General features: G+C 41.9%; 1 non-coding gene across 1 annotated transcript; it reads left to right on the top strand.

The window, feature by feature from the left end:
* The first annotated feature begins 3,877 nt into the window (after positions 1-3,877).
* LOC148555532 (small nucleolar RNA R71) lies at positions 3,878-3,985 on the top strand. Its single transcript, XR_015886998.1, has one exon. It is a non-coding gene; the product is annotated as a small nucleolar RNA R71 (small nucleolar RNA).
* The last annotated feature ends 290 nt before the right edge of the window (positions 3,986-4,275 follow it).

Here is a 4,275-nt window from a genome sequence, read left to right as displayed (position 1 = left end):
CTCATTTAAGAAAGGTGATGGATTCATAGGACATTCATAGCTTTAAGACATAGACACTTAAATACTAATGATCATGTAATAAAGACATAAACATAAATAAACATAGAGCATAGTGAACGAAAAATAGAAAAATAAGAACAAATAGATTAAGGAACGGGTCCACCTTAGTGAGGGTGGCGTCTTCCTCTTGAAGAACCAACGGTGCTTTTGAGCTCCTCTATGTCTCTTCCTTGCCTTTGTTGCTTCATCCCTCATAGCTCTTTGATCTTCTCTAATCTCATGGAGAATGATGGAGTGCTCTTGGTGTTCCATCCTTAGTTGTCCCATGTTGGAACTTAATTCTCCTAGGGAGGTGTTGATTTGCTCCCAATAGTTTTGTGGAGGGAAGTGCATCCCTTGAGGCATCTCAGGGATTTCATGGTGAGAAATTTCCTCATGCTCTTGTTGAGGTCCATGATCTCTTATTTGCTCCATCCTTTTCTTAGTGATAGGCTTGTCCTCATCAATAAGGATATCTCCCTCTATGTCAATTCCAGCCGAATTGCAGAGGTGGAAAATGAGGTGAGGGAAGGCTAACCTTGCCAAAGTGGAGGACTTGTCAGCCACCTTGTAGAGTTCTTGAGGTATAATCTCATGAACTTCCACTTCCTCCCCAATCATGATACTATGGATCTCAATGGCCCGGTCTACAGTAACTTCAGACCGATTGCTAGTAGGAATAATTGAGCGTTGGATGAATTCCAACCATCCTCTAGCTACAGGCTTAAGGTCCGGTCTTCTCAATTGAACCGGCTTGCCTTTTGAGTCAACTTTCCATTGAGCTCCTTCCACATATATGTCCATGAGGACTTGGTCCAACCTTTGATCAAAGTTGACCCTTCTAGTGTAGGGGCATGCGTTTTCTTGCATCATTGGCAAGTTGAACACCAACCTTACATTTTCCGGACTGAAATCTAAGTATTTCCCCCGAACCATGGTAAGCCAATTCTTTGGATTTGGGTTCCTACTTTGATCATGGTTCCTAGTGATCCATGCGTTTGCATAGAACTCTGGAACCATTAAGATCCTGACTTGTTGAATAGGATTAGAGAGAACTTCCCATCCTCTTCTTCTAATCTCTTGTCGGATCTCCGGATATTCGCTCTTTTTGAGCTTAAAAGGGACCTCAGGGATCACCTTTTTCTTGGCCACAACTTCATAGAAGTGGTCTTGATGGACTTTTGAGATGAATCTCTCCATCTTCCATGACTCAGAGGTGGAAGCAATTGCCTTCCCTTTCCTCTTCCTTGAGGTTTCTCTGGCCTTAGGTGCCATTGATGGTTATGAAAAAACAAAAAGCAATACTTTTACCACACCAAACTTAAAAAGTTTGCTCGTCCTCGAGCAAAAGAAGAAAGAAAGTAGTAGAAGAAGAAGAAAATGAAGGAGATAGAGGGAGAAGGTGTATTCGGCCAAGGGGGAGAAGTGGTGGTTGTAATGTGTGAAAATGGAGTAGTGTGAAGGGGTTTATATAGGGGTGGGGGATGGTTAGTTTTCGGCCATTAGGGTTGGGTTTGGGAGGAAAAGAATTTGAATTTTGGAGGTAGGTGGGGTTTATGGGGGAGAGTGGATGGATGTGAGTGGTTAAGGGTATTTGGGGAAGAGGTATGGAGGTGATTGGTGAAGGGTATTTGGGGAAGAGAGTTATAAAAAGGTATGAATAAGAGAGAAGAAGAGGTGGGATAGGTGGGGATCCAGTGGGGTCAAGGACTTAGCATCCCTGCTCCAATTAGGCATGCAAAACGCCCTTAGAATGCATGTCTGGCGTTAAACGCCAGCTTGCTGCTTGTTTCTGGTGTTTAACGCCAATTCCATGCTCTGTTCTGGTGTTAAACGCCAGTCTGGTGCTTGTTTCTAGCGTTTAACGCCAGCTTGATGCTTCTTTCTGGCATTAAACGCCAGTTTGATGCTTCTTACTGGCGTTTAAATGCCAGTAAGTTCTTCCTCCAGGGTGATCTATTTTTAATGCTATTTTTCATTCTGTTTTTTATTTTTCAGTAGTTTTTGTGACTTCACATGATCATCAACCTAAAGAAAACATAAAATAGCAATGGAAAATAAATAGATATAGTTAAATAACATTGGGTTGCTTCCCAACAAGCACTTCTTTAAAGTCAATAGCTTTATAGTGAGCTCTCATGGAGCCTCACAGATGATCAGAGCATTGTTGGGATCTCCTAACACCACACTTAGAGTTTGAATGTGGGGGTTCAACACCAAACTTAGAGTTTGGTTATGGCCTCCCATCACCAAATTTTGAGTTTGACTGTGGGGGCTTTGGTTGACTCTGCAGTGAGAGAAGCTTTTCATGCTTCCTCTCCATGGTTACAGAAAGAGATCCTTGAGTTTTAAACACAAGGTTGTCCTCATTTAGTTGAAGGACTAATTCTCCTCTGTCCACATCAATCACAGCTTTTGCTGTGGCTAGGAAGGGTCTTCCAAGGATGATGGATTCATCCTCATCCTTCCCAGCGTCTAGGATTATGAAATTAGTAGGGATGTAAAGGCCTTCAACCTTTACTAACATGTCCTCTACTAGTCCATAAGCCTATTTTCTTGAGTTATCTGCCATTTTTAATAAGATTCTGGTAGCTTGCACCTCAAAGATCCCAAGTTTCTCCATTACAGAGAGTGGCATAAGGTTAATGCCTGACCCCAGGTCACACAGAGCCTTCTCAAAGGTCATGGTGCCTATGGTACAGGGTATTAAGAATTTACCAGGATCCTGTTTCTTTTGAGGTAATTTCTGCCTATCCAATGGATTCAGTTTATTGGTGAGCAAGGGAGGTTCATCTTCCCAAGTCTCATTACCAAATAATTTGGCATTCAGCTTCATGATTGCACCAAGGTACTTAGCAACTTGCTCTTCACTGATGTCTTCATCCTCTTCAGAGGAAGAATAGTCATAAGAGCTTATGAATGGTAAAAAGAGGTTCAATGGAATCTCTATGGTCTCTAAATGAGCCTCAGATTCCTTTGGTTTCTCAAAGGGAAACTCCTTATTGGTCAGTGAACGTCCCAGGAGGTCTTCTTCACTAGGATTCACGTCCTTCTCCTCCTCTCTGGGTTCGGCCACACCAAGTAAGGTCATGGCCTTGCACTCTCTTTTTGGATTCTCTTCTGTATTGCTTGGGAGAATACTAGGAGGAGTTTCAGTGACTCTTTTACTCAGCTGGCCCACTTGTGCCTCCAAATTTTTAATGGAGGACCTGGTTTCATTCATGAAACTTAGAGTGGCCTTATATAGATCAGAGACTATATTTGCTAAGCTAGATGGATTCTGCTCAGAATTCTCTATCTGTTGCTGAGTGGATGATGGAAAAGGCTTGCTATTGCCAAACCTGTTTCTTCCACCAGTATTAAAACCTTGTTGAGGCTTTTATTGATCCTTCCATGAGAAATTTGGATGATTTCTCCATGAGGGATTATAGGTGTTTCCATAGGCTTCACCCATGTAATTCACCTATGCTATTGCAGGGTTCTTAGGATCATAAGCTTCTTCTTCAGAAGATGCTTCTTTAGTACTGTTGGATGCAGCTTGCAATCCATTCAGACTCTGAGAAATCATATTGACTTGCTGAGTCAATATTTTATTCTGAGCCAATATGGCATTCAGAGTATCAATTTCAAGAACTCCCTTCCTCTGAGGCATCCCATTACTCACAGGATTCCTTTCAGAAGTGTACATGAACTGGTTATTTGCAACCATGTCAAAGAGTTCCTGAGCTTCTGCAGGCGTTTTCTTTTGGTGAATGGATCCACCTGCAGAATGGTCCAATGACATCTTAGATAATTCAGACAGACCATCATAGAATATATCCAAGATGGTCCATTCTAAAAGCATGTCAGAAGGACACTTTTTGGTCAGTTGCTTGTATCTCTCCCAAGCTTCATAGAGGGATTCACCTTCTTTCTGTTTGAAGGTTTGAACATCCACTCTAAGCTTGCTAAGCTTTTGAGGAGGAAAGAACTTGGCTAAGAAAGCCGTGACCAGCTTATCCCAAGAGTTCAGGCAATCTTTAGGTTGAGAGTCCAACCATATTCTAGCTCTATCTCTTACAACAAATGGGAAAAGCATAAGCTTGTAGACCTCGGGATCAACCCCATTGATCTTAATAGTATCACAGATTTGCAAGAATTCAGTTAAGAACTGAAAAAGGATCTTCTGATGGAAGTCCATGAAACTTGCAATTCTGTTGCATTAGAGAAACTAATTGAGGCTTTAGCTCAAAATTG

This window comes from Arachis ipaensis, chromosome B6 (assembly GCF_059453495.1).
Source record: "Arachis ipaensis isolate K30076 ecotype BB chromosome B6, ASM5945349v1, whole genome shotgun sequence".
NCBI lineage: Eukaryota > Viridiplantae > Streptophyta > Magnoliopsida > Fabales > Fabaceae > Arachis > Arachis ipaensis.
This window is presented reverse-complemented; position numbering and strand designations above follow the sequence as displayed.